This window comes from Phyllostomus hastatus, unplaced genomic scaffold, assembly GCF_019186645.2.
Source record: "Phyllostomus hastatus isolate PE091 unplaced genomic scaffold, TTU_PhHast_1.1 phas_scaffold_193, whole genome shotgun sequence".
In the NCBI taxonomy this organism is placed as follows: domain Eukaryota; kingdom Metazoa; phylum Chordata; class Mammalia; order Chiroptera; family Phyllostomidae; genus Phyllostomus; species Phyllostomus hastatus.
Genome location: NW_025334015.1, coordinates 8,198,398 through 8,219,060, shown reverse-complemented (window position 1 = coordinate 8,219,060; position 20,663 = coordinate 8,198,398). Strand labels below are relative to the sequence as shown.

The following is a 20,663-nucleotide window of genomic DNA, read 5'->3' as shown; positions in this document are numbered from 1 at the left end:
CTATATATCATATATAATAATAATATTATTATTATTATCACCACTAACATCAAAGGTATGAGAGTCAGTGTCTGGAAAATAGCCTAACACACCGATGTGCAGGTGATTGTTTTGCTTCAAGACGGACTCATAAATACTCTCCTTTCTTTGTTGCTCTAACTCCCTGTGCAACCCATGCTGGGGACAGCAGTCTGATTTCCAGCCTCAGTTCAAAACTGACGTGGAATCCGAACCCTGGAGGCTTCTGGCTGCATACTAATCAGGCGATGGCTCCAGGAGAACCTGGCGGGGGTAGGGGGCTGGGGGGATAGGGGAGGAGAGAGGGTAGAGCCTGGGGCAGCGGCTGTGGCAGCGGCTGGCTTCCAGAGAGTGATTGATCACCAGGTTTCCGATGAATGTGTGAGAAAGGCTGCGTGATAAAGCAGCATGAGCCATAATTAAAGTAACAGCTCTTGTTTTTTTGAATGCTGTTTGTGGGGTGCTTGGCTTCCTAGGCAATGTCCCCATCCCCCACTTTAGGACAGAGTGTTTCCTCTCTCTGGAGAGCTCTGCTGAGCGTCTGTGGAGGGGCCCGGAGGAGGGCAGAGGAAGGATGGACGCTGCTCCAGGGAAGTTGGCCCCTCGGTTCTTGATTGAAGCCTTCGCAGAGAGCAAGTCCGCGGAGACCCAAGAGCTTGCAACAACCCCTGAGAATGGGAGTTGCAGACTGCGGCAGAGACCAGAACTTTAGGGTACCCGAGGCCTATTTGTCAGGAACGATGTCAATCAGTTCCCAGTGTCTGAGGGGAGGGGGAGGAAAGCCACATCATACATTCAGTACTAAATCCCTTCTTTCTGGCAGCTGTCTCCAACCTGAGTGTGTATTTCGCAAATTGTAACTAACAGAGTCCCTGCTGCAGGCTTTGCTTTAGTCTCTGGCTGGAGTCTCACTCTCTCTCTGGCTGGCTCCCTCCTCCTCTTTTTCATTCTTCCTTTCCTTGCTGCCCATGTGTTCCTGCTCCCAATTTGGCAAACGTCGTACAGACTCAGACACTGTGACACCTCAGTAGGCACACAAATCAGGGATGTCTTTTGACGGAATCCTGGGAACCAGCTGTGCCCTCTGGGCCACAATGTCCCCTGCCAGCTGAGAACCAGATTCCGTCAGGGACTCCGGCAGAATTTCATTTATCAATGTCCAGCCAGGGCTACGATGGGTCAAGGGTAGCTACAAGTCATGCTTTGAAAGTTGGTCATATAATTTGATTGCTTTTCCAAGCCCCTGAGTGTGTCCTAGTGGGTTGATACCCCCCGTAGGATAAGTTCTCCAATTTCATTTTTTACCTAGTGATTCTACAACCTTGATTCAGGGATGAGTAGCATTAAAATCTAGGTGGAAATCATGCATATATGCACACAGACACTGCTCTAGGTCTGGCCATTTCCCTATAATCCCCAATGGTGTAAAGACCCCCCAGAATGCACCACCCCAGAATGGCTTCTGTTGGGGTTTGGCGTACTTAGGCAGTGAGTGCACAGTGGCATCACCTTCCTAGGGGGGCTTCACTCGGATGGCTGATAAATGAGTTTGTATTCCTTGAACACATCCCAGCTGGACGGTGAGGCTCAGCCGCTCAGGGATGAACTGCCAACAGTGACCCCACACATGGGTGACCTGCTGGATCCTCACTTCTCCCAGACTGATGTTACCATGTACAGTTATGGCTACAGCCACCACCCATTTTTTTCTCTGCATTCCAGACTAGAAGAGGGAACTATAATCTCTGAATTGGACTAAAATTGGGGGAAAATCCAGTGGGTTCTGTCCTAGGAATAAGGGACCCACAGGAGCAGGGAACTGCAACAGAGGTGTTTGCCCATCAAGAGAGAGTCACGTCCATGATTTCGCTCACTTGCCAGCTTACTGCGTCATGTGCTATACATAATTGATGTCCTTGTCGTGCATGGGACCTTCATGGCCCAAGTCATAAGGCCTTAGCCTTTGAGACCTGTGTACTAATCCAAGGCTACTTGGGTGCTGCAATTACACAGAGCAAAGCACAAACTGTTATTTGAAAGTCAATAAGGTATTGAATTCCACAGTGGACACTGTCTCTTTCTTTCTCAGAATCCCATACCGAGTTCTCATTAACACAGACAGACAGGACAAGATACTCCCAACTCAATGCACCAGAATAACTCACAAAGTGTGTTTCTGCAGCTCTGTGTGGGAGAAATTGTACCTAGGCTGGTCAAGAAAGCCTGTGATGGTCCCCTGGTTATTCCTCGAGCCACAAAGCCCTTTCTGCCCTCCAAAGCCACAACAGGATGCCCTGATGGGTGCTAAGAGCCAACAGATGGCTAATGACCACCAGGGGCCTGGGTGTTAGAGCTACCACCTCGGGGGGCAGGAGTAAGATGCTATCACCCAGCGGGGTTTCAAGCAGAGCAGGATGTGTGCCTATCAGGAACCTGTAAGTTTTGCCAATGCCCACTCAGCAGAGGGACGAGCAGCAGGTGGGCAGGTGCACCATCTATTTGCTCTCAGATATCACAGATAGCCCAGATGCCTGCTCAGAGTGGTTCCCAGCCCTGACAGCCAAGGATTACTCTCATAATAGGAGCCCTGGGGAGAAAGCAAGGGAGAGATGAAAACGGCAGGAAAAAGAGTGAGGAGACAGAGAAGGAAAAGTGAGCAAGAGATGTGGGGATATGTTTCAGACTGAGAGTGTTGGCAGTGGAAGTGGGGTCCTTGCGGTGTTGTGAGAAAAGCATTTTGGGGGACCCACAAAGGAGAATGAGGTCTGGTGGTAAGATTTCTATGGGCAAAAATAGAAGGCTTCCCCCAGGTTCCCAATGTCTCATCTCCATCTGTCCCACTCTGAGAGAAGTCCAATCTCGTCTTCATCAGTCCTAGAAACAGGGCCAGAGTCCAGAGCTTCTGTGCCATGCCAAAGTTTAGTCCATATCAAAGCTTAGCCCAGTCCCTGGCTGTGCTCTGGCCAGCTGGTGCTGCTGTGTCCAGTACCCAGGCTTGGCGTGGAGCCTGCTTCATGTCCATGCACAGCTACTGGCACAGCTGCTAGGGCCACATGGTTGCTTTGGAGGGAGGATACACCAACAAAGGGGGCAAGATCATGTTACCGGGAGAGCTTTTTTAGCTTGGATTATATTATCTCGAGTTTGGGAAGGACCAGGTGTTTCTTCAAATCAACCTCCCAAGCTTCGAGGGCTTCTGATGGGTCCACCCCTAACCAATCTATTTCCTCAATCTTCTGAGTTCTGTGTCTTATCCAATCCAATTCTTTTCCCAGGCTAGACTGACAGGCCTCTCTATGGTCACCATTTTGGCATTTCCTGCACAAGTGCTTACCTCCCACGGTGTGGGCAAGTGGGCAGGGTGAAATGAAAAGCTGGTCCTTCTGCAGGGCAGGGATGGGTGTTAATCCTCTTTGAGGGGCAATGCTGTGGTTCCCTGGGGTGCCTATGAATGCTTTAACTTCCTAGCAAAGCAGGTTTATGTTTCCTAGTTGACTATGTTTAATAATGTCTGATTCCCTTTGCTTTCTTTATCAATATCTAGCTACCTACACTGACAATAGTACAGTCATGATTCAGTGAGTGATTTCTAGGGCCAGGGCTTGTTCAAAATGTATCTCATTTGATTCTTACAGCAATCGCTAATGTTATTATCTTCAATTAACAGCTGAGGAACCTTTGAGTAACCTGTCCTAGGACATATCAAAATGGACATGCAGCTGGCATAAGGCTTAAGAAATGGTGAGGGTTTGAGAAAAGAGACAACTGCGCCCTACTCTGGGTTCTTGGAAATGCACTCTGCCCTGGAGCCCTGTGGGCTGCGTGCTGGCCCTCCCTTGTCCCCTAGAGATGAGAACCATTCTGCTTATCTCTCTGTGTCTCTCTCTTGAATACTGTGAAGCACAATTAGTTAATGTTTATAATGTGCTTTCAACAGGAAAGTGCCACTTAAACTCCCAGCTCTGGAACCTCTGGTTGGCTATTCCTACACATTCTGTCGTTTTCATTGAAAGTAGGTGTTTGAGTGCATAATGGCTTCAACTCACTGCAATTGCTGATAGAGCAATAGAATCAAATGTAAAACTAATATACTTAGAAGGGAGACAGCTTTTTTGAAATCAAAATAACCAAGTAATGATTTCTTCTCTCCTTTTAAATTATTTTCTTAGTGTTGGGGATTTGCAGGTTCATTCCTCTCTCAATGCCATGCTGTCAACCTCTCCTATGGGGGGAATGAAATTATCAGCCTACTCTCCAGCTCATCTCTGTCTCTTACATGCACCCTGTCCATGGATCACAACCCGACTCTTACAGGGTTTCTGGCCTAGAAGGACTCTGAAGGATTACTTTAGCAGGTTGTAAATGATGAGTGAGAAAATTTAAAATACATTTAAATAATATGTTTTTTGTAGTTAAAGATAGAAAAGGGAGTAAAGGAGGATGTAAAAAAAATGGTAAGGTAAACTAAGAGTAAAGGAGTGGGAATAAAGGAACAAAGAGGAAAAAGAAGGGGAAATGAATTGTAACTCAGAGAAGCCCGTGGTCTTAACAAGTGGGTCCTTGGAAGTCCCCATTTATTGGGGAAATATAAAAATTCCTTTACTTCCCATGTCAAGTCAGCAGCATGAGGAGCTCAGCTCCCACCAGGAGTGACCTGGATTCCATCAGCCCAGCTGCACTGCCTCTAGGTGTTGGTTTTGTTGCCGGTGGAAGTGGGTTTTTGCAGTGTTGCAAGGAAAGCATTCCAGGAGACCCACAAGGGAGGATAAGGTCTGGTGATAAGATTTATTTGCAAAATCATGGGAGTTCCCAATGTCCCATCTCTGTTCATCCTGCCATGGAAAAAGTCTGGTCTTGCCTTCATCAGGCCCAGGCATTTTGTGCCATGCCAAGTCCAGATCTTTCTCACCATCTGGCTGACTTAGCTTATTTTCCCAGCTCTGTCTCTGTTAGGGCCCACATTCAGAGCCCACCAGCCACCAGGGCCACAAGTGGATGCTAGTCCCACATGGCTGCTATGGGGAGAATGTGCTAAGGAAAGGGGGTGCATATTACTGAGCAAGATAGAGAAGGGGCTTGTTTGTTAAGGTGATGATACTATCTTGTGCTTGGGACGGGCCAGGAGGGTTTTTCACAATAACCAATTAACTTACAAAGCTTTTGCTGCCTTCTAATGGGTCCACCCCCTAACCAATCCATTCTTTCCCCAGACTAGACTGACAGGCTTCTATGGTTGCCGTCTTGGCTCCTACTGAACATGGGCTCACCTCCCCTTTATTGTTCTATCCCTTCCCTCAGTGATTTGGGGGGTTCAGACTAGGGGTTCCGTGGAGAATGTGTGAAGCTGTAACTTCCTAGGGAAGCAAGCAGGCTTAATAATGTCTGATTTCCTTTGCTCCCTTCCTTTGTTAATACTCAGCTACCTACACTACTACTTTTACAAAACTAAGGAACTCAGTTGCACTTCAGAACTCTGTTAGAGGGATGCTTTAGAACCGGCCCCTATGAAAGTTTCCCCCTGATGTTTTTGTACTGTTTCTTCAAGGTAGATGCCTGCCCTCACTACAGGTCTGCTTATTTTCATAAACACCTAATCGTTGGACTAAATTAGTGTTATGCAAAGTGCAGGTTGCAACCCTTTATTAAACAATTTAGTGGCTTTCCCTGTGATTTAAAAAAAAATGGAAAAATCAGAATTATCAAAGTGCATGACATAAGTAAGGATATTTTGTGAACATTTTGCTTCAGTGGTAGTGGTGTGTCTGTGTATGTGTGTGTCTATGCAGTGTTGTGACATAAAATAAACTTGTTACTGTGGGTCACAGTCTAAAAAGTTAAAAGCCTTGAAGCCAAATGACTCTTGGAGAGTCTGCAGACTTCTGGTTCTGAGCTACTCTGTAATATCACTTGAATGTAGGAAATCTGGGCAGGGATGTCTTCTGATAACAAACTCTCATGTTTCCTCTGCCTGTGGAATTAGATGTTAGGGAAGATTTTAGCATATCACTGCCATCCTAAACTTTATAGACACCTCTCAATTCAACTCTTTGGATAGCTTGGGATGAGCATAGTTGAGGAAAGAGATGCGAGGATAAGTCTAAACTGATCTAATAGGACAGGAATTTAACACAATGGCTCCCAAGGTCCAGAGCCCACTTTACTGGCTGCTGCACCTCCTGCATACCCCACATTTTACCCTCCTCCCCTTCTTGCCTGTCTGCTCAGTCACATCTGATTGACTGGCTGACTCAGGCAACCTAATGAGAGGTAACACCTCATATGACGAAATCAATGCTGTATAATGGGTTGATTGACATCCCTGGGATCTGACTGTGCACATAGTCCCTCTTGCAGATAATGTTAATGGTTGAAGAATTAAAACATTGCTCAGAGCATAATGAATGCAGCACGTGCCTTGTATTAGCACATGCCAGCTGCATCTCTGGGTACCAGGAAGCAGCAACAATTTTTAAATTATTTATCAGTTTCCTTACCTCCACCTCAAAAAAGAGTTGGCTTATGCATTTATTTATTTCATGGACAGATATGCAGAGTAATTGCTTTGGGTTCTTATGATTTTTTTTGTCCTATGGATTTTCTTTTTCTGATTCAACAGCAGGGGGGAAAAAAGAGAAAATATCATGTCAATGTCATTTGAATCATAATAGCTACAAATTTACTCCCCTGAATAAATAGAGAAGCTTATTTATGAAACACAGACAAGATGTCTGTGGAGTTGTTAACACTGGGAGAGAGATTTGAGTAGGCAGGGGCAATTGCAAAAGTTTGCATATCTCCAGAGCTCCCTTGAGAGGAGCAAGCAGGCAGCTCCTTCCCTGGCCTGGATCCTTGTGCCTTGGCAGCTGATTGGACAGCCAAATGTGGCTGTCAGGACCCATCACAGGTGAACCAGGAGGCTAAGAGGGATGGGTGATACCTGAGGAGTGAGGGGGTAAAGCAGCTTTTTGTGCATTTAAGGGAGAGTGAATGGATAAAATGCCAAGGTGAGAGAGCAGATATAAAGGGTTACATTGTCTATGGTTCTGGCCTTTTCCTTCTATTTTAGTTTTTTATATTTATCTTAGAGGGGCCGACTACTGCTCTCTCTTGCAAACCTAAGTGTCTGGTGCATCCTCTCCCTCTCTCTCTCCTCCCGCAGCTAGCCCCCTGGCCCTGCCACAATGCTGCTATGTCTCCACTCTATGAGTGCTCTTGAAAGGAGCAACAAGGCTGTGATCTGCTGACAGCCATGTCCAGGGGCTCTTCCTAGTGCTTGACATATATGGTCTCATATATGGTCTCAATCAACTGTGAGGAAGGTACTACTTTAGGACAATTTTATATAGATGCAAAAACCAAATCTGGAGTAGGCTAATGACATGCCCAAGGTCATGCCCTCTACTACGTGTCCAGCCAGGATTTGGGTCCTACCACATAGAGAGAGGCAAACATCTGGAATGTGGATCAGGAGGCCAGAGTTTGATCCCTAATTATTGAGTTATCTTGGGCAAGTTGTCTACCCCTCTATGGACCTCAGTTTCCAGGCAGGCATTAACTGTAATAGTGGGAAGAGTGGATTTAGGACTACATTTCTTGGGTTTAGATCCTAGTACTACCATGACTAACCTTGGGGAGTTACTTGACCTTAGTTTCCTCATCTATAAATGGAAGTGATAATTAGTATCTTCCTCATGGGAATGGTTTTGATGATTAATTGAGTTACTGCATGTAGGAGAGTTAAAGTTGAGCTGGCTGCATAATAAACACTTATTATGTCTGAGCATTATTATTTTGCTTTTGTCTGTGTGTCCGTATTTATAACATGAAATGCAATGGTCTTTAAGATCTACTTTGGTTTGGAAGTTCTATAAATCAGGTTTGTTTACACTTCCCTAAAACTTCCAGCTATTTACTGTGGGATGCCAAGGAGAACAAAACCAGAGGGTGAACACACCTTGCACATGTATATCTCTTTTATATGGGCAATGACTGTTCACCTCCACAGCTCCTTTCATGTTAACCTATAAACCTCACATTATTCCCTGCGGGTAGGTCAAGGATTACTTTCCCTGTTTTTGAGAATAATGCAGTGATTGGCTCAAGGTCAGAAAGTTAGTGAACAGCAGGATGCCAGTCCACGTGCCCTGCTTCCAAGAGAGCTCTCTCTGTTGTCCCCAGGGCAAAGGGACTGAAGAGTCTTAGCTCAATCCCGAGCAAGGAGGCGCCTTAGAAAATGGACTTTTGTCTAATTGTATTAGGCATATTCTACTCCAAAATAAAAGACTGGGCAAAGTGTCCTGGCTATATTTCCCTAGCTCATATTTCTCTAAACATAAGAATTTACTACTTTTTCTTTTTCTAACTAGAGAGCAATTAATCTTGTCTCCTCTAGACCCACACACTGGCACACATTATAACTACCTTGAAAGCAGATGGTTCCCTAGGAGAAGAGAGACGTGAAATAACCCAAAGCAGCAAGAAAGATTGGCAAGTTCAAAGCCTGGACAATGGGAACCAGTGCGAGTTGCCCAAAAGGCTCCCGAGTACTTCTGGGCTGCTATCCTGGGGTCAGATCTGCTCCCCATGGGTGCAGAAAGGAGCAAAGGGGTCAGAGCACCAAGGGAATTCTGGTAGGTCATTTACATAAAGCAGGGCTATACCAGGTCCTGAGGGAAAGGACAAGGCCAGAGACCTGTGAACTCAAAAGAGAAAGCAGCCAGTATTCTAGAAGTGTCTGCTGAGAAGCAAAAGAGCAATGCCTATTATCACTTGCATTTCCAAACTTTCTCAGCCTGAATTTTCTATGCCATGTAACCCATTTCTGAGTTACAATGTGCTGCCTGAGTGGAAATCTCACATCCCTCAGGAAATCATAGCTCATAGTTGAAAGGAAACCTGCCATGTACTTTTACATCCTCTGCAGCCTCGCAGCAAGCTGGGACTGTAGTAAACACTCAGTGAATTCCTGAAAAATCCAATTGGATTGACCAAACTGAATCCAACAGAAACATTATTTGTACAAAACTATTGTAAGCTTTTAATCGATGGGGTAGGGAGGGCAGTCGTGATCCAAGTAATCCAACGGAAGTAGCTAATCCACAAAATAATTCTGTGGTTCCTATAAACACAATGTATCATTTTATGCACCTATTTGCCTCCCCAATGAGGTTTTCCTTGCTTAATTCATCCCCTATTCAACTGATGTTCATAGGGTACATACAGTATGCCAAGAACATTACTGGCATTAGGAAATGCCGGGCATGAAGACAGCCGCAGTCTCTGGCCATGCAGAATTGATCCTATATAAGGAAAAGGAGGCTATTGCACCATAATTGCATGAATTGCATAACTGTGATAATGACATAGGCTACTGAGAATTAGTGAGTGCTTTCAGAACAGATAACAGAGAGTCCTACCCGATTTGGCCCCGGGGACAGGGTAGAGGTGATGGAACACTGAGAACAGGATGTTTATATTGAGATTTAGGGAATGAGTTTCAGGTGCCACATTACCTCACACACAGGTTGAGGTGCCAACATTACAGCAATTTGCCTTTCTTAAGGACTCCCTAACTGATTGCTGGCTGGTTGGTGCTGGAAGCATACAGTAAGCTCCTTCTATCCTCAACAGCAAAGGCTTGCTCCATGATCTTTAGGCCTTTGTTCATGTGATAAAAGATCAAGAACTTGCTCTTGGAAGTTCTGTCTGTTATTGGGGGTTGTTGGGAGTCCCCCAGACTCCCTGGCCCCTGTCCTTCCACCTGCATGCTCAGTGGCATCCACCTGTGAATGAATTCTTCCCACCAATGCCTCCAGAGGAGGAGAACAAAAATTTGCTTCTTTAGAGATTTCTTCAGGAGCATGGTTGTGCTGCCCAGAGCAGTGGCTAGAAATTCCAACTAGCTTCCTGAAACTGAGACATTTCAATTAACAGGCAGCACTTCACACCAGCATTTCTCTCTTCCCTGGTTTTCCAGTCAGAGTGTTGTGTATTATAAATAATAATAGGCTGGCCCAGTCCGAGGCTGTTATTGAGTCTCTTCTTTCTGCTGACACCAGCAGGATTCCCTGGAGTGAGTTATCATGTGGATATTTAATTGGGTGACACACAGGGGAAGCTGGCCCACTTTGTGTCACTGCTTTGGGTATTTCCCACAGGGTTCAGTGCTTACCCCCTGGAAGGGCTCTTGGACATCACTTGTGTGCCAAAAAGCTATTATCAAGGTATCAGGAAAGACCAGGGACGAAAGGAAACAGCTTAGAACTTTGAAAAATGAAGGACATGTAGACAGGAAAGAGTACTGATCTCATGAACAAAAACAGTTGTCCTGGTTTAGAGATTGTTCAGGGACCTAACATGTATTGATGGGGGTGTGTGTGCATGTTTTGGGGAGTGGTTGATAAAGGAGGGGGAGGACCACTGGAAAGCACCATAGTCAAAAATTACAGGGGAGCAAATGTCAGGTGCTAAAGAAAGGTGTAGTCATGTATCCAAACAATTAGCACCATCTTCTTCATCCAGGAAAAAAAGAAAGAGGAGAATTTAACTTTTTCTTTTTAAACTGATGGGTGTTTGGCAATAAATAGATGTAACTTTAGTCCTAGCAGTAACCCTCTGAGGTGGTGTTTTGCATGCCCATTTGACAGATAAAAAAGCTGAGGCTAAGAAAACACTACTAATAAATGGTAGAGTTTTAATACAGATCCATGACTCCAAACCCCATTTGCATGACTCCAAATCCCATATTGATTCCACTGTATGTCAGGGTGTCAACCAGTCCTCAATCCTTTCCCAAGCTTCTTGTATATTGCATTATTAATTAATGTGCAAAGTATTTGAATTTCTGCTGCAAGCATGGAATAGATGTTGGTTTTATAAGAAATAGGAGAAGCAGTAATAATACTAATAACAGCAATAGTAACTAACACTTCATGGTGATTACTATTTTCTAAGCTTTGTTCAGAACATTTAATAAATACTAGGTTATTTAATGAAATGCCTGCATCTCAACAACTGACTTTCAGACACATCACCACTATGCTGGGTAACAGGGAGCCTCTCTTCCCTGATACTTGGGAGGTAGGAGCAGGTAGTAGTGAGAGCAGAGAGCAGGCTGCTAATAACCCACTGCTGAGGCCAAAGCAGGCAGGTGTACCCTGCTTGGGCTGTGGTACAGTAGCCCCACACCAAAAGACAAATTCCCCATGCTTTGCTGATTGCTCCAAGAAATATCCTAATGAAGTTCACCAACAGAATATATGGATCCTGGGTGAGGGTGGGTGGGCTGTGAATCAGTGGCTGAGGGTGTGTTCACCAGGCATTGAATTTGTTCCACATTAGCTACTAGGGGCTCAGTTTTTCTCTGTAGCACCTGTGGATGCCACAGATAAAGATGTCCTTTGTCCTTTCAGCAAAGAGGCTGGGATGGGCAGGCCTTAAATCATATCAGGAGAACCAGAGATTAACCATTACTTAGAGTTTCCTAGCTGAGAAACTTGAAAGCATAATTGAGTTAGGAGAGGGAAATGGAAGCTAATATTATTGAGTGGCTACTCTCATATATCATGGCAGTGTGACGGGGTGGATCCAGCTCCATCTCCCATCCTCTTGTGGTTATTTCAGACCAAGTCATGCTTGCAGCCTAGCATCATGCAGAGCTACAGACGTCTCTTTTCTTCTCATCCCACAGGATGAGTTGACCCCTCCCTGCTAAGGGCTGATCCTGCTACCTCTGCCATCTATTCTACTGGATCCACCTCCTTGGAACTGTGATCCATTCATCTCTTCCATCTCTCTCCAGCACCTTCAATCTCTCCTTCCTTTTGACCTCTTTCTCTCATTCTACTTTTTTCAAACTATCAAGTTTTTCTTAAACATTTAGACTAACCATAAGTCTTAAACACATGTCCTTTTCTAGTAATTGCCTTGTCTGTCTCCTTCCATTATCATCCTGATTGTTAAAAAAAATAGTTCATTGTCTTATTACCTTATATTCACTTTTCATTCAACCATAATCCAGCCTCTAATCCCACAATTTTACTGAAATTGCTTCTGTTAAAGTCGGAATCGATGACCTGTTACTTGACAAAAACTAAAGGACTTTTTGAGCTTCTCTGATATTTCTCTGAACGTATTTGTATCTTACAGCTTTGTAACAGCTGATGCAACTAACCACCCCCTCATCCTCAAACTCTTCTTCCTCAGCTTCTGTGGTGTCTGCCTTTCTTTCCCAGTTGTCATCTTAAATGGCTCAATTTCTTTAGGTTTCACTCTTAGCTTACTTCTTACTCAACATGTTCTCCTTGCCAACTTCATTTGCACTCATATTTTAAACTTTTAGTTATATGCTAATAATCACCAAATCTGTATCCCTAGTCCATGAGTTCCACACCTACATTTCCATTGTCTGCCAGGCAGTCAGTCACCTGGATGTCTCCCAGGTACCTTGTTCTTCACATTCTTTTTACCCAACATTAAGTTCACCGTTTTTATCCCCTAACCTATTTACTTTTGAATTATTTTTTTCTCGATTTGTAGCATCTCCCTCTGACTCAGTTGCCCATCTAGGACTCTAGACTCTTCAATATTCATCTTTCTCCAGAACTCCATTGAGAACCAGTCATTAGTCCTGAAGCTTTTATTTCAAAGGAATTTCCTTTTTCCCATCCCTGATGCCTGTGTCTTATTTTAGCTTCTTTTTGCATCATTCTTGGACTATTACAACAGCCTCCTGTCCATTATTCTTACCTCCATTCCGCCCATCCCTTACCCCACTCGGACATGTTCTCTGTACTGTCCCCAGAACAATATATTTAAAATGTGGAGCTGACTATGTGAGTATCCATATTCTTTTTTTTAAGCTTTTAAAAATATTTTATTTATTTTTAGAGAGGGAGGAAGGGAAGGAGAAAGAGAGGGAGAGAAACATCAATGTGTGGTTGCCTTTCATATGCCTTCTACTGGGGACCTGACCCACAACCCAGGTATGTGTCCTGACTAGGAATAGAACCAGTAACCATTTGGTTCATAGGCTAGCACTCAATCCACTGAGCCACACCAGCCAGGGCTGAGCATCCATATTTAATCAGACAAAGTCTAAGCATTTCTGTGTTACTAGAAAGGTTTAATTTATATGTCCTTACTTCTCTAGCCTGTGGCTTACCTTTGCTCTTTAGGCTGTATCAATATCATGCTACTTTTAATTATCTCAATTTACCCTGGTTAAATCTCTCTGCACCATCTGCTCAGAATGCTTCTTCTGCCTGTAACATCCTGCATTCCTCTCTCCTCCATCATGTATTTGGCTCCACTGGCTTTTTATTTTGTCCTCCTTATTGGCTGAGCACAGTCCTTCATAGACACAAGGGAATAAATTTATCAAGTCAAGCCCAAACTTAATAATTAGACAGAGTATGTGTCCACCCACATGGTTTGAATGGTGGGGTTTAGGGAAACTCACACCTGGTTATCTTTTATTGTTTAAAATTATTTCATTATTGGGTCATTCTTTTGATTGCCTTTGTCTTCTTGTTTTTGGAGAAACTTCTATAAATTTCTCTGGGTGAAGTTATATCACCTAAATCTTTATCAATTCCTACATATTATAGAAAGGGTATCATGGCAGTCAGCTGAGGCTGATGCCCTTGGCAAAATGTGACATGGGATGATGAAAAATTGCAGCAAGAAGGGGAATAGTATTCCTGTGCATAGAGCTGAGAGAATGTCAAATGCAACAGTTCACATTACAGACCTAACCTGGTGGAATCATGTGGATAATGTCAGGGAGTTAGAATTCAGGGAATATCCAGGTGACCAAAAATAAAAACAAATTAAAATAAAAATGATTTCCTGAATAGTACAGAATCATCACCCATGTAGTCTTATGTTCATTTAAAAATAAAAAAAAACAAGCTGCCAAGATAGATTATTTGTTTAGTGGGATCTTATGATATGCACCAAAGTATGTCTAAAACTTAGAAATGAGAAAAAGATAATGAACTTAGTACCCTACAGGTTGTTGTAAATAAAGTAAGGAAGAAGTTATATTACCATCAACAGACAGGAAAGAGAGGAAGATAGGCAGGAAGAGAAAGACACATTTATTAAACATGTATTGAACATCTTCTATCCAGACACTGCTATGCCACTGGGACTATATTGGTGATCAATCTGGACGTAATCCTTGCTTGAGCATATACTTGTCATATGGTGAGTACTCAGTATAAATTTTTATGGAAAGAAGGAAAAATAGAATAAAGGAAGGAAGGAAGGAAGGAAGGCCGGCCCTATTGTTAGCTGGTTTAGGATAGTTTAAATGAACTAAATGTTTATTAACAGTTTACTGTTTAACTTTTCACCCTATGGTATTTTTTTGCCCATGGTGTATTCTTCTAGTAAATTTATACTAAATTCATTCCCCATTATGATTAGAGAGTACTTTATCAGGCTAACCTGTAGATTATACATGAATTTGGCATGTTAAATTTGATGAGTTATTAAAATAGACAGCAAGTGAGTAGTAGAGTTCAGATTCTAAAACCAGGTACCAATAAAACCCCAGATGATCATGTATGGGCCCTGTGGCCATACTGGGAATTGGATAATGCCTCCCTGCTTATGGACCACTTGGGGGGCCAGCCATCTGGCACACACCGAGAAGGGGCAAATAAAGGCGATACAGTGCTCATGGCTGTGGCAAGTCCAGTCTTTGCTTTATAATCATTCTCAGTTATTTACGAGCCCCAGAGCAATGCTCAGAGGACAAGCTTATAAGTGTTGATCGGAGGGGTTTATGAGTGTTCTGGGCCAGTTTTGTAAGAGAGCAGCTCCAATAAAGAATTTATCAAGACAATAAAAAAGAGAGACAAGTGCCTAAAGATGCTCTGGTGAAAAAAAGCTCTTTTATATTAAGAGAATCTAACAGGGAGCACTTTGAACAAATGCCAGGCTTTGCCCATGACCATCCCACCCATCCTTGCTCCTACCCAGCCTAACACATAGGCAGAGGATCTCTCTCATCTTCATCTCAGGGGCTAAATATGAAAGGTCATTGACATTTGTTTTAGTCTTAGGATACGCAGCCCCAATCCCTTTACCCCAGATGGGTTTTTCTTTCACTTGAAATGGCTCTTGTGTTTGCTCTATTCTTGGAGATTTCAAAGATGGCTAATTCTAACCAGCGAAACAGTATTTCATTGAAATTGGGCTTCCCAACCCCATAAAGGCCACAAAGTGCTTTTTACTTAATGTCACCCACTTTTCAACTCAACTGGGCTTTTTACCGAGTGTGTACTCTGCCCCGTGCATGTGTTGGGTGAGAGGGATACAAGGTAGATTCCACACAACTCGTAGACTTGTGGAGTTCACTGTGAACACTCATGTGCTGAGGCTGTCACTGATTACTAGTGCCTTGCCCACTACCCTGGAAAACAAGGAGCTTAATAAAAGCTTATTTATAAGTATTTTCACCATCATAATTTAATTTCTCAGTGACTCATTATTTACTTGTGTAACCGTCAAACTTGTTTTGAGCACCTGCTATATGCCTTCCATATAGAGATGAACTAGAGAGAGTCTCCTTGCCCTCTTCTAGAGAAGCATTTTAGAGTTTGGTGGGGGAGACAGATGCACTGACAGACAGTTACAATGCAATGGAAAGTTAGTTCTAACAGGAGTCTACAGAAGGGGCAAGTTTTCCAGATAGAAGGAAGAAACAAGTGATCCACGCAGAGAGAACAGCCTGGATAAATGTAAAAGGGTGGAGGAGAGCATGAAAGGTTCAGAAGACTGTGAGATATAAGGTGCAATATGTCATAAGGTGAGTGTTGATGGATTATTTGAGGAGCTTGGATGAGGAAATGGTAGACCCTGTGAAGCCCTGTGCAGTTCTTAAACAGTGGAAATAACAGGACTGCAATATGCAAAAGGGTAGTCATAGGAATCAGTGGACCAAATAAAGGGCTATTTATTAGTGCATTAGTGCAAGAAAGAAAAACTGAGGAAATGAACTGGGCTGTGGCAGCAGGCATAGAAGGAGAGAAGTGATTTGAAGGGTAATTGGCAGGCAAAAGTAAAGGCTGTGATAACTGGCTGCATATGTGAACAGGACAGGGCTTGGAGAAGGGTGAAGCAAGTGAGGCTTTCACCCCAGCGCAGAATTTCACAGGGTGCCAGAACTTGGTAATAGAGATGAATAAAACTTTAATGCAATACTTAAAAAATAAAATCAATGCTAAAAATAGAAACCTCACGATTAATAAAATATCAACATTTCAGTAGAAATGGATCAGTATTACTGATTTTTTCCTTTTGCCTCTGGCTCCAGCATGGCTCAAAATGGTAACGTACTGACTTTTTTCAAAATGTTGATAGTTCATTATGATTTTTTGTATAGTTTTAACTTAAAAAAACATTGCATTACATTTTTGTTTATCATGCTTACCAGTTTTTTAAAGGCACTCTCTAAAATTTTGTACCAAGGCAAGTGCCCCATTTCGCTCACCCTAGTCCCAACTATGGAGCAGGAAGGGGAAGGAAGAGCAAGGAGGTGTTGTCAGCAATGATTGCAGGGGTGTTGTCAAGTGGGACACATTGATGCACACCATGCTACCTGACTCCACTGAGGGACCACTCAGTCTATGAATAAAAGTGACTGTCTTCCCTGGATACCTTTCCTCTATCCACTGATGGTTGTCATTTTAGGCTAGGAGTCTTCACCACATGCCGACACCATCCATTGCCCTCCCTCTGAGCAAATGGAGTTTGGGTCTCACATGATGGAACTCACATACAGCTTGTGTACAACTTGTCTAAATGCCACAAATGCTTCAGAATAAGCATGGAAATTGGTTTCTAAGCTCCAGCAGTTTCTAAAATAGGGGCAGTTTAAAACAAAGCAGTATTATCAAAAGGACCCCTATAGAGCAGATTATGGGAAATGGCAGTGAGCCTCCAAAACAGAAAACCTGGAGAAAGAGTCATGAAGGGCATCCACCCTTCCTGAGAAAGGGCTGTGTAGGAGGGGACTGTGGAGGCCAGGGAGAGCCATCAGCTCTGTCTCCATGTCTTCAATGTGGTGAAACTCATTTCCCCCCATCCCCAAAGCTTTTCATTTTCTATCCTGGCTCAGTGTGGTGTAATGTATCCTGTCAATGCAAAGTTTGGGCTGAAAAACATTATGGTCTTTGGAAATCTAGCAGGAAATTGGGTAGGGGTTTTCCAAATTAATTGCAATGTGAAGATGGAGTACCTTGGGGATGGTGAGGTGGAGAGGGGAAGGTATTGACTGTATCCAAAGACTGTGTATTAGGCAATGCTTAGGTAGGGAAAATGATAGAGGGGATAGAATGGGCATTAATATAGAGGATTTGGTAATGAAGGAAGGTAGATAAAAATGTGAGTAAGAGCTTTCTTGACAACTTCCTTAGAGAAGTTGCAGAAAAGGCTGTTTTCTGACAGTATGGGGTTGGGGTGAATATTTAGCAGGATAATGAAGGTTAAGAGAGGTGGACAGAGAACTGAGCAAAGATAATGAATGGATTTGGAAGCTTCCTTGCAGATCTTCTGCACTTGAAGACCATGAACATGCATGACTCCAGTCTACATGGTTGCATGGATTTTATCTCTAACTGTGTTCTGCTTTCTGGGCAAATACTTGGAGAAGGGGGGCCTTTGAACTGACCCTGGATTGGGAATATATAAGGCATGTGACAGGTGAAGGAACTGGGTGGTGAAAGAGGGATAACTTTAGAAGCATCTAGGTTTGGGGCAGAGGCTGATAAGACCAAGGATGAGGTGTTGAAAGGTACTAACAATTCTGAAGAATCTCAAGCTTTCAAGCATTGTCGCATTTTCAAAGTATGAGAAATGGCTGAGGGACCTATGATCGGGTCTTCTCTCAGCAGAATCAGCTCTAGCTCAGCATAGGCAGCTGTATAGCCTGCACTTTCCAAGGACTTGGCCTCTATTGTTGTTACCTGGACTAAAATAATATGAACTCTGCATCATTAACCATGCTCTCTTCTCTCTTGAAATGTAACCAAGCAATCTTAGGTAAAAGATGTCTTATCTGCCTCTCTGAAACATCATTTAGAAAGAAGGTGTGGTAAAGAAGATGCATTTTCTTAGTAACCCTAAAAGTTCCTCCTCCCCCGACCCCCAGCCTTCCCCAACCTGCATACAATGAAATTGCTAAAATATGCAAGTCAGTGATGAAGGCAACATTCTCAGGTTGACAATGAAGACTGATGCCATTAACATTTCTTACAACCACACTGAATACAGCTGTCAGGGCAAGAGGGGGTTTGAGAAGGTGGAATGCAATTAACCTAGTTGGAACTGGGCCAAGGAACCCAAGGTTAATGGCCCTGGGAATGGGAGCATTAATGACCACTGATGGTCAAGCCCCTTTGCATGTCTTACTCATTAGAGCTACCTTTTATATTCTATAAGTTCATGGCCTTTGGCCTAGGTACCAAGGGTAATGGAGAATTGCCACTCCCCCAGATGATGTGTTCTGCATTCTGACAGCTTCTGTCCAGCTCTTGATCCCCCGTCACAATATTCAGGTATAGTGTGTAGCAGATCTCAAAACATACCAGCCATCTGCTGAGTACTGCTGATGATAGCAAAGACATATACGTGATGCATATTCATGGGCAAAAATTGCTTCGGGTTTTCATCCAACAGACTGACAAAGGCGTGACATCCTCCTGCTTTCACCTGTTTCGTTCTGGTATTCCATTTTCTACACACTCCTGGGTAAACTGAAATAGAACCTTAAACCACTCTGGAATGTGTCCTCAGTCACATTTGATGGTGACAAGAATAATTAACATGTGAATCTTCATAGTCTCCTGCCCTGACTTGATCAACAAAAAGAATGCTATTTCTGTCCACTAAGATTCTCCTTTTCTCTTATTCCCTTTACCCTCCAAAAGAATTCTACCTTTGCCATAAGCTTCTCTTATGTGATAAGCTTTTGTGATGCAAATTTGGAACACAGGTTAGAGAGGCCAACTGAACTGGAGTAGGGCAAATAGGGGTTATCAACTCAGAGGAGAGAAGAAAAAGCAGAGACAAGAAAAGGAGAAAGGGGAAAGATTAATAGTCATTGTGGGCGTGATTTGTTGGGGAAAGTTGAGCATTGGGGTTGGAAAGAAAGAAGCTTCAAGGCAGCTGTGTTTTGTGTGTGAGACAAAAAGCAGAAATAAGGAAAAGGGAAATTTTAAGAAGTCTGGTTGATGGTTATCCATCAGATCTCTTTTAGTATTCTTAGAGAGATAAGAATAAACACTGATATTAATTTTAATTATGTCTGGCTGTTGGAGTGTTTCACTTAGAGTGAAAGGCCCCCTGAGACCAGGCCAGGCACAGTTCTGGGATTATCTGAGTTCACAAGTTTAAATGGAAGGCTGAAGTTGATGCTTTGAGGGAAGTTCAAACAGGGACAATGACTTTGCTTCTTCTTTCTCTTGACCTTGAAGTCAGGAACATATTTTGTGGGACTGCCTTCCCTAAATTATTTTTAAAGAGCAGAGTGTGTGAAAAATAACTAAATATCAAGAAGCTCTGTGTTATCTGTGCTAACATTCATCCACTGAGGTCTTCATGGTTACACAACAGTTCTATGCATTCTTACTTAAGCCTTCCATACTCTCAGAAGTAAATAGTATTTTCCTATTTCATGAATATGAAAATGAAGGTCTGGAGCACAGGTGGCCAACGCAAGGCCCGAGGGCTGAGTTCGGCTCTCCACCTTGTTTTATCTGTCGCAGGACCTTGTTTCTACTCGGTGGCAGGGCCAAGCTATCGCTTAACTGTTAAGGAGTAGTTACATTTACACAGTCCTAACATTACATTTGGCCCTTTGAAGGCAACCATGAGGCTGATGTGGCCCCTGGTGAAAATGAGTTTGACACACCTGGTCTAGAGTCAGGGATGTACTTATTGAAGGTTACAAAGTTTATAAGAAGCTCCTCTACCCTGGGTAAAAGTTTGAATTTTTATAAAAGGGAAAGATGAAAAAGGAGAGACCGTAAAGTGAAAATTAAGTTTTTAAATAGAGACAGAAATTCAGTGGAGGCTCAGAGGTTTCCCGTGCCCAGCTCCACACACACAGTCACTCTGAGCCCTTTGTTGAGGGAGAGAAAGGAGCAGAGAGACAGCTGCGACTCTCCCTGCTGCATCTCCTCCTGCATAATAGCCTCGGATGGCTGGGGGTCTCCTCTGCTTACGTGGCCTTTTTCTTTGGACCCAACAAAAGGGCAGTGAGGGGAGCACAGTCTGTCTTCTGCCCTTAGCAATTAAGGACTGGCTGGAGGCAGGACAAGGAGAAGATGTCCGCATGGTGCTGCCAGCCTTGGCATTTTCTCAACAAACCTGCAAGATAATTCAAGCCATTAAATCATCCCAAATCACATGCAGTAACTGTCATTTTTCTGTCTGAACATCTCCCCAGCTGAACACAAGCATCTCAATAGCCACAGCACCCTAATTTTCTTTGTCGGAGGCAACAAAACCAGAAGTAATGACAGGAGGAGGGACTGGGTCCCAGAGGCATACTCTCTGGGAAGTCTCTTGGGCTTAAATACATCTAAGGCAGATCCGAAAGAAAGCAGTGATTAAGGCTAATTTTCTGCCTGCAT

At 43.4% G+C, this 20,663-nt stretch overlaps 1 protein-coding gene across 1 annotated transcript in view; it reads left to right on the top strand.

Annotated features, from left to right (window-relative positions):
• Positions 1–20,663, top strand: part of NTM (neurotrimin) — a 939,739-nt gene that overhangs the window by 92,717 nt on the left and 826,359 nt on the right. The gene's annotated exons all lie outside the window — the stretch shown is intronic.